Genomic DNA, 10,844 nt, shown 5'->3' with positions numbered 1-10,844 from the left:
AAAAACCCGTGAGTTCATATTGATATAACTGAATAAAAAAATGGAGAGAGGACAGCTCTTTCTCCAGTAGAATTCAATTAATGCGGACTGTGCACAGACTGAACACAAGATGATTTATTCAAACACCTGCTTTTCTCCTGGGAGACTGGAATTTTGGTACATGCTAAGCAGAGGGTACATGTACCAATAAAACTGTGAGTGCTCAGTAAAACGGAGTGCTGAGTCCCTAATGGATTCCCTAGGCAGAAACATGGTACACATGCTGCATTTTCCTTGCTGGGGGGAAGGTGTGCTGAGTGCAACTCCTCATGAGAGAGAGAGGCGTAAGAAATACTACACATGGATTCTTTCAGACTCCGCTTGTGTCTTTTTCTCTTATGATCCAATGTGTCCTTACTACATTGCCGTAATAAATCTTAGCTGTGAGTACAACTATAATGCTGAGTCCTGTGAATGCTTCTAGCGGATCTATGAACCTAGGGATAGTCTTGGGAACCTGTAACCAAGTACCATATATAGTTTTAAAACACATAAAACAATAATATATATTGTGAATGGACAGACATGAAGAAAATGCATAGGAATAATAAATACTAAATTCAGAGTAGTAGTCACTTCTAGGAGTAGGACGTGATTAAGGATACCAAAGGGACTTCAGTTGTCTTGGTAATTTATCTTAAGGTGGTTCATTTTATTCTTCTTTAAACCTTAGTATTTGTCTAAAATATTTCAGTTTCATTAAAATTTTTTTTTTAATATCTCAGTTTTCACAGATTGGCTCATACAAATTAGGGAATCAATTCCATTTACAATAGCACCAAAAACCATAAGACACCCTGGAATAAACCTAACCAAACAGGTAAAGGATCTATATGCTAGAAACTACAGAACACTTATAAAAGAAATTGAAGAAGACACAAAAAGATGGAAAAACATTCCATGCTCATGGATCGGAAGAATAAACATAGTTAAAATGTCTATGCTATCCAGAGCAATCTATACTTTCAACGCCATCCTAATCAAAATATCAATGGCATTTTTCAAAGAGCTGGAACAAACAATCCTAAAATTTGTAGGGAACCAGAAAAGACCCCAAATTGCCAAGGAAATGCTGAAAAAGAAAAACAAAGCTGGGGCATCACATTGCCTGATTTCAAGCTATATTGCAAAGCTGTGATCACCAAGACAGCATTGTACTGGCACAAAAACAGACACATAGATCAATGGAATAGAACAGAGAGCCCAGATATGGACCCTCAACTCTATGGTCAACTAATCTTCGACAAAGCAGGAAAAAATATCCAGTGGAAGAAAGACAGTCTCTTCAATAAATGGTGCTGGGAAAATTGGACAGCAATACACAGAAGAATGAAACTCGACCATTCTCTTACACCATACACAAAGATAAACTCTAAATGGATGAAAGACCTCAATGTGAGACAGGAATCCATCAAAATCCTAGAGAAGAACATAGGCAGTAACCTCTTCAACATCTGCCACAGCAACTTCTTTCAAGACACATCTCCAAAGGCAAGGGAAACGAAAGCGAAAATGAACTTTTGGGACTTCATCAGATAAAAAGCTTCTGCACAGCAAAGGAAACAGTCAACAAAACTAAAAGGCAACCCACAGAATGGGAAGATATTTGCAAATGACACTACAGATAAAGGGCTGGTATCCGAGATCTACAAAGAACTTCTCAAACTGAACACCCAAAAAACAAATAATCAAGTCAAAAAATGGGCAGAAGACATGAACAGACACTTTTCCAAAGAAGACATACGAATGGCTAACAGACACATGAAAAAATGTTCAACATCATTAGCCATCAGGGAAATTCAAATCAAAACCACATTGAGATACCACCTTACACCAGTTAGAATGGCAAAAATTAACAAGGCAGGAAATAACAAATGTTGGCGAGGATGTGGTGAAAGGGGAACCCTCTTCCACTGTCGGTGGGAATGCAAGTTGGTACAGCCATTTTGGAAAACAGTGTGGAGGTTCCTCAAAAAGTTAAAATTAGAGCTACCCTATGACCCAGCAATTGCACTACTGGGTATTTACCCCAAAGATACAGATGTAGTGAAAAGAAGGGGCACACGCACCCCAATGTTCATAGCAGCAATGTCCACAATAGCCAAACTGTGGAAGGAGTCAAGATGCCCTGCAACAGATGAATGGATAAAGAAGATGTGGTCCATATATACAATGGAATATTACTCAGCCATCAGAAAGAACGATTACCCAACATTTGCATCAACATGGATGGAACTGGAGGGGATTATGCTAAGTGAAATAAGTCAAGCAGAGAAAGACAATTATCATATAGTTTCACTAATGGACCATAAAGAATAGTATGGTGGACATCAGGAGAAGGAAGGGAAAACTGAAGGGGGTGGAAATCAGAGAGGGAGACAAACCATGAGAGACTATGGATTCCGGGAAACAAACTGAGGGTTTTAGAGGGGAGGTGGGTGGGGGGATGGGCTAGCCCGGTGATGGGTATTAAGGAGGGCACATATTGCATGGAGCACTGGGTATTATACACAAACAATGAATCATGGAACACTACGTCAAAAACGAATGAAGTACTGTACAGTGACTAACATAACATAATAAAAACAAAACAAAACGAAGATCGGCTCATACAGATTCCTAGGGTTCTTTACCCAGACTTCTCCAAACTCACAATCACCAATTCCGTAGATCAATCACCTAGTCAGTTTTAGAAAAATACCTAAAGCTAATGCCAAATTTTTCCTAATTCTTCTTTGACTGGTGGGCTCAGTCTTATGCCTGAAACAGTGAGTAGCAATCGCTATCTTTGGAGTGGAAGAGATCTTGGCTTAAATCCTGACTTCCCACTCCCTAGCTCAGTGACCTTGGCAAGTTACTTAACTTCTGTGTCTTAGGTTCCTCATCTGTAAAATGGCACTTGGCACTAATCCTCATTCATGGCTCAGATCAAACAGGTTCCACTTCCTGTATGAGAACCTCTCAGGCTTCCATGCTTTAACAGTTACTCCTCTTCCAGGCTTCACAGCAACTTGTACAGATGCCTTCTGGTGAATTTTCTATTGGCCACTGATTAATCTGACAGAAATGGGACCAAATCCATTCTAATGGTTTCATACAGCATTTAATTAGCATACTATCAACAGAACTCCAAGCAAGAGGATGAGACCAATCTGCAGAATTGGTCAGGACTCAACCAAGGGCCAGGACTCAACTAGCTAGAAAAAAGTGACATCCAAAAAACCCCAACCATAAGCCATCAAGGTTTGCCTTAGAATGCCAGGTGGCATTCTCTAATTTCTGTATTGGCTTTATACCCAGCCTGAGGGATTAATCCAGGTACAGCAGGATGTACTCATGATTGGAGACCTACCTCGGCCCACAAAGAAGTCAAGGGCCATTCTATCATCTATGGCCACATTGGCCAGTAAGTTGAGGCTCAACTGAATGCCTTCCAGGGCTGAGGTGGTATCATTGCAGGCTTCAGCTAAAGTTGGGGATGAATTTCATATCAACATTTCAAATAAGAGGACTCTCCAGATAGGCATAACTTCTTGCAGAATGTGTATAAATAAATCAGCCACCTCTCCAGGAAGCTCCTCCATGTAACCAAAGGTAGCCTCATTTCGGAGCAATCTCTACAGTCATCTGAGGGTACATGATCTAATGGTGATGATTCCTTAAACACGTAAAGGTTGCTTATGAGCCTCCCTATGGTGCAACGCACCATGTCTTCAGAGAGGGGGGCAAGTTAATGCCTGGCTTTCACATAGAAGGCATAGTCCTGAGGGCATATGTGATACCTGTTTACAATTGTTGGGGCCTCCCAAGTACGACCTACATCATTCGGGGAACAGAGGTTGACAGTGTCACTAATGAGGCCTCCTGGGTACCTGGTAGGCTTTAGAGTTCCAATTAACTTAGAATAATTGAAACCAGTCCTTATTTTTGGAAAGACTGCCTCATGGCAGTTGGCCCAAGCTGTCCCACAGGTCCACACCACCAGCCAGGTGGCATGTGTCCACCCCATAGGAAAACAGAGCAATAGCTACTAGAATGGGGGTTCGGGAGACATCTACACGTTGTGACATGTCTTGCAGGAGAGGTATGGGAGCTGAAAGTGCACCTGATATTTCGGATAGACTTCTCAGTAGGTTAACGGCTAAATTACAGTGACAGCCATCTAGTACAGCATGTCAAACCCAGCAGTCAGTCAAGTTTAAGGAGTTTGCAATAGTTTGGGAGAGTTGTGCTAGGCCACTTTTCTTTGAGAGGAAGGCTCCAAGGGTGACTCTTTTTCCATATGTCATGATCTAGGACCATGCCAAACCAACAAGAGAATTCAGGTGCCTGAACCAGAATTGAATGAGAATATTCTAGCCTCCGTTTGGCTAGGCTGCCACCTGGAAGTTGTAGCAACAAGGCGGGACTGTGGATGCAGTTAGGGCAAAGATAACATCATGCCTAGCAACGGTCAGGGCAGAATACCGAATTTTCAGAATAAATTGACACAATACTCTCCAGCCCCTCTCATTCTGATCACTGCACCATAAGCAGCTACGATAGTTCATTTTACATGTCAATTTGACTAGAACACGAGGTTCCCAGATACTTGGTTAAACATTTTGGGTACGTCTGAGGGTGTTCCTTGATGAGATTACTATTTGACTCAGTAGACTCAGTTAAGCAAACTGTCCTGTCCGATCTGTTGGAGACCTCAATAGAACAAAAATTGGGGTAAGGGAGAATTCATTCTGTCTGCCTGTCTTCAAGCTAGGACATGAGTCCTTTCCTGCTTCTGGACTAGAACTTATACCATCAGTTCTCTTGGTTCTTAGGCCTTCAGATTCAGATTGGAATTACACCACTGGCTCTCCTGGGTCTCCAGCTTGCAAACGGCAGATTATGGGACCTTTCAGCCTCCATAATCACATGAGCCATTTTCTTACAATACATCTCTTTACATATACACAAACTATTGGTTCTTCTTTTCTGGAGAATTCTAGTATGGCAGTAAAGAGGAAGTGACTGCTTTCTGGGGACAACATATTCAGTGGCCAAACTCCTTACGAAGGTGTATTGACCAGGATGAGGTAGGAGCAGATTCTTTGAGTACCTTTTTTGAGTAGGCAGTCCCAACATACGATAGTCAATGCTTGTGGATGGAGGAGTGGAAGGTCCATCAAAGACCTTGACTATTAGCCCTGTTGAGTGGTTTTGCAATAAAAGATTCACCATTGTCAGACTGTATGTGGTCAAGAAAAACAGAAACAGGAGACAGATTAGTTTCAAAATCAAAAGTGTGGTTGGAGTAGGCTGACTGACTAGAACAGCAACACTGTAACCTGAAAAAGTGTCAACAGTGTTGAGGCACTACTAATAACCCCAAGAGGGAACCAAAGGTCTGACAGAGTCAATCAGTCAGGAGTGGGCGGAGCCCATGCCTGTGCTGTGTGGTTTCACTAATGGCTAGACAAGACTTTTAACAGGAGTCACAAGCCTGACACGTAGTGGCAGCCTCTGTATCAGGAGCATAATCTTTTACTCTGTGCCCAGGCTATGACAATGCATGTAAGGCCATGTCTGGTATGATGATGCAGGCAGGCAATGATGGTGGCTACCTGAGTGGTTGGTTACAGGCTCCATCAGCAGCTTGATTCCCAGTTGGTCTCATCAGAGAACAAGCCCCCATGGTGGGCATCTACATGTGACCCAGATAGTTCAATTAATAGATCCAATTCATTTTTTTAAAAGATTTTATTTATTTGACAGAGAGTGAAAGAGCACAAGCAGGGGAAGCAGGAGAAGGAGAGGGAGAAGCAGGCTCCCTGCCGAGCAGTGAGCCCAATGTGGGACTTGATCCCAGGACCCTAGGATCATGACCTGAGCCAAAGGCAGATGCTTCATCATCTGGAGCCACCCAGGCACCTCGCTGCAACAATTCATTTTTAGTTTGTGGCCCCAAAGAAGAGTGTCTTTAATCTGACGGTCTGTGTCTTCCAAGTGATAGACCAGAAGACTAGGCCATTGGCAACAGCCTAAGCTAGTAAAAATGTAACATGTCTGGTCCCTAGGGATTGTCTAGGACACGGTAACAGTTTTCAATTCACCCCAGTATGCTGATCAACCTTTACTGTAGTCAGTTTCCAGAATCATCACTTGACACCAACAGCTAAGGACCATCAGTGAACCAGGCCCAGGCATTTGATTAGGGAAGTCTCTGTGAATCAAGGGTCCTATCGAACTAGTGGCTTTGCTTCAGGCTGCTGAGTGGAGAATACAGGTCTTCCAAAGGAGTGACTATCACTTATCCGTGTAAAACGAAGATGGATGGACGGCTGCAACCCCAGGACGCATTATTTCCATTTGACTAGGGTAGGCTGCTGCACTTTTTGTTAGTTTCACATCTAAGTTCACGTAACCCAAAATGGGGATGTTAGGCCACTTACCAGGCTTCCATGGGTAGGATATTGTTTCAGCAATGGCTCGGTAGTACCCTCCCAGCTGTCCAATTTTTGGTTTTTTGAGAGGAAGAGAATCTTAAGCAGGCTCCATACCCAGTGCAGAGCCTAATGCAGGGCTTGATCTCATGACCCCAAGACCATGACCTGAGTGGAAACCAAGAGTTGGATGCTCAGCCACCCAGGTGCCCCTGGCTGTCCAATTTTTAAAAGGGTGTACTTGGTGCCTGCAAAGGACATTGAAAAGGACATGTGGCACTGCTATACTGGGAAATGGCCTCGGTACTCCAGGAGTCACCAAGTTTTCAACTAAAACTGTTGATTTTCCTTTCTTCCTCTTAGGATTCTATATTTTGTTATACTACTCAAGAGAAGCCAGGAATCACTTCTCTACATATAGAAGTCCCTGAATGGGAGACTTATAAACTTTCACAGTTCACCTGAATGGATAATTGCCACCAATAACACATTACTATGAAAGCCATAAAACGCTAAGTAGTACACTGAATCAGTTCAAAGGCTCCCCTACTGTTGCTCTAATTTTCCTTTCCCACTACAGACTTTGCCCAAACTTTGCCACATGAATTCAGGCATTTCTCCCCCAGCTCACCCTCAACTATGGGAATTCAAACCAAGCAATCTGAGAGAGAGATATTGGAAGGCACTGCCATCAAAAGATTATGCCCCATCCCAGCAAACAGTGTGGGGACATGAAGGGAGGGGGAGAGGCTAGCCTGGAGAGGGCAGCTGGGTCAGTGGGAAGGCCTCTTCTCCTCTGACTCCTGCTCCAGGGTCAATGTCTCCTCTTTCCTTGTGTACCTCTTGGCTCTAACAAGCACCTCGGGCTCAGGGGCTGAATTTTTGCAGTTTTTGCCCGCCTTGCATACTACCATGGGTCTGCCCAACAGTCCTTGGTACTTCTGATCATCCCTGCGCCCATGGTCTCCATGGGACCAAGTAGGATAGTGACCTAGATGCTTACATTCGACAGAGCTATAAAGAGTCCCTCTCCTCCTCAAAGATCCGCAGCATAAACAGCATCTTTCCTTAAAACAGAGGGACTGAAGGAACAGAGGTTACAGAGGAAGACTGACCTTGTGCCAGTAAACAAGGTCATGTATTTACTTTCATTTTAAATGGCTACCTGCTTGGACTCAACAAACTGTGAATACACTTGGTCCATTCAAAGCTATCTTTTTTGCTGACACCATCTATTTTGCCTTTGGGGAATCCTCAACTTATCGCAGCGATAGGGCCTTCAGCTGGGGCCACAGGCTTGCTGCCATGTTGTCAAAACATCCTTTCTTTCTCCTGTCCAGAGAAGAATGAGCAACAACCTAAGGACCTTTTGGGCAATGTGTTTCAATCCTACGTCTTGCTGTTTAGCCTCGAAATATTAACAGGGGGGACAGTGAGGGACCCTTACTCACCTACTCAGCAGCATTTCCTACCAGACCCCAGGTGATTTTCTCATATTCCCTCACTGGACCCAGTCTTCCAAACTGTCAGAGTAATCTATGAAAGGTCTGTAATTTTATCCTACTTGCAACTAACAAGTTAGCCGACTACTGTATCATGGATACTGGCAGAAGGCATGAGACTCCCAGGTCAGAGACAAAGAACTTTATGCTTACAAGAAGCAATGTTAGCATGATGTTTGTGCCAGTTCTCCATGACCCCCCCCCCAACAAAAGTGACTTGGCGTAGGCCTAGATGGATGCCTACACGTGCAGGGGGATGTGTCACAGGAAAAGAACCCTGAGCTTGGGGGATTCAACACTTTACAATGCACAGTAGGAAAACTTGCTCCTTCGGAAGAGACATTATTTCATCTCTCAAGATTGCTGTCAACACTGAGCTATGCCCAAGGAAGGGGTCAGGGTATGAACGAAGCAAGAACAGTGAGGGGTGCCCAGGGCTCATGGTAGATTGCCTCTCCTAACAGTTTCTCATTCTCCAGTGGGTCACCTTTTACAGAATTAAAACCAAATCTAGGGAACTAAGAGCCTGAATACTATTCAATACTCATCAATGGTTTCCCACTGTTATAGGAGTTGTCACAGGGAAATCTCCCCCAAAGGGCCAAAGTTCCCTCACAGGAGATAAGACCCACTGCAAAAAATTTCGGGTTCTTTACTGTAGTCTCTGAACAGATCTAAAGTTGGCCTGATAGATTGTAGGAGGAATTTGGTTGCAAGACAACAAAACAGTTGCCATTCTTTAACAAGCATTTTGTACCCAAATCCTTTCTCTCCCAAGCAAACCAGCTAAAGTTCTAACAATTCACCTGGTTTCTGCCCACAGAAGTAAGGAATTTACCTCTTTTCATGCTCATGTAGGTCTGTGTCTCTATAACTGCTCTCTGAAAGGAGAAACCTACTGTCCACTCATGATGAGTATTAGTGAATATTAGTGTCAGTAGTTACAACAGGGCAGAGCCAAGGCTGCCAGGTTAGTGAGGAAGTCCTCCCGCCCAGAGGAGAGTAAGCAACAACCAAAGTAGCTTCTGTCTTTGAACCTACTTCCCCAGTACTCCCCTGTCCTCCTCGTTATAAGAGGCAATAATGTATTTATGTATTTAAAACATCATCCTGAGTAGAGGGCCATAGACAACAACAGTCAAAATATCCAGGGCGCAAAAGAAAAGGCTATGAATCCTTGCAATTATTCTCAGCATAGTTGTGGATATCAGGAGTCATCTGAGCACATGTACTTTCAGGCTGGGCTGTTAAGAATATTCTACTTAATAAGAGGCTGTCAGTGGGGACACCAATACATTCTAGAAAAAAATGTTGTGATTTAGCAGTTTTCTCAGATGGTTTCCTTCAGGGAGACAAAGTTTGGGGTAGGGGGAGGGGTGTCCAGCCAGGGGTGGCAATAAGGTGAACAGTCGGTGAGAGAAAGGGCTCTCAACGGAGGAGGAACCTGGACCCAGAGAAAAATGTAACTGATGTGTATTCAAAGGAACTTTGCATTTGCTGCCACTCTCTCAGGTTGTTCTGAAGCAAAAAGACGGTTTCTAAAAATATATAAAAGCACCAAACATCAAATACACATTAGCAGTTGAAATTTGCAAATAATGAACATTAGATATCTTTCCCCACTTTCCTCACAGTCTCATCTATTTTGGAAGACCCAAGTCCGCTCTAGGCGGGTGTGAGTGGAGAGCCAGGAGGAGAATGTGATGGGTGTCAGGGTGTGCTGGTGGGAGGGGTGCCGCAGACCTACTAAAGAGGGAGAAGAGCAGCCCAGAGGCACTCGAAAGGGGCTGGACTGACCACTGGCCGACGGAGGTGCTGACAGCCAGCCAGAGGTGCTCTGTGGCTCCACAAGCCCCCAAACCCCTGCCGAGGCTTGAGCCTGCTCAAGGGAGACTGTCCTAAAATACCACAGATGTGGCAGGGAGGTGGCTGACCGAGTGCAACACATGGCTGGGCTAACCCATTTCTTTATTTAGACAATCATACTGCCTCACATGGTTTCTGCAGTCAGGGAAAAACCTTAAGAGATCCATGCAGCCTGTGAGATCTCAAAGTGGGGTTTATGGGAAATCGAAGGGATTACAGCACTCTTATCTTCATATTCCTAAGAAACGTTTTCTGTGTGGGCATTTCTGGGAGATAAAGAGCTTTAATCATCTCAAAAGATAAATGATCTAAAACCTTTTTGACAGGTTCAGACACATTTCCTAGAGAAGGAGTGAGATTTACCAGAGGTCACAAGTTAGAATAAAGTTGGAAACAACCCAGGTCTCTTGTCTCTCTCACTTGAGGACCTATTTTTTCCCTCTCTCCCCCAAACCTACTCCTCCCTTGTGATAGTGATAAACTAGAAAGCAAACATATCTTCCAATAGGAAAACAGTTTAATTTAAAACATTTATACTGGTATGGTATATTACGTAGCTATTAAAAGTGAGTTTGACCTATATATACTGATAGCGAAAGTACCTAAGAAACATTAAGTTAGGGGCACGTGGTGGCTCAGTTGGTTAAGCATCTGCCTTCGGCTCAGGTCATGACCCCAGGGTCCTGGGATCGAGCCCCGAGTTGGGCTCCCTGCTCAGAGGGGAGTTTGCTTCTCCCTTCCCCTGCTCTTGTGCTCTCGCTCACTCTCTCTCTCTCTAAGTAAAATCTTAAAAAAAAAAAAAAAAAAAAAAAAGAGAGAGAGAAGAAGAAGAAGGAGGAGAAGACATGTGTTTGTGAAGTAAAGAAGAAGGCACACCTGGTATGACAGAACTCAAAGGATTCATCATGGAGAGGATTATTCCTTACACCTACAAGCCCTGGGACACCCCTGTCTAAAAGAAACTCCTTCGTTGTAAAAATACAATTATCTAATTATACACTTTTGAAAGCTCCGAGTA

Source organism: Ursus americanus, chromosome 16 (genome assembly GCF_024610735.1).
Source record: "Ursus americanus isolate L20-20 chromosome 16, mUrsAme1.1.p, whole genome shotgun sequence".
NCBI classification, from domain to species: Eukaryota; Metazoa; Chordata; class Mammalia; order Carnivora; family Ursidae; genus Ursus; species Ursus americanus.
The sequence above is the reverse complement of the archived record's forward strand: the minus strand, read 5'-3'. Positions refer to the sequence as shown.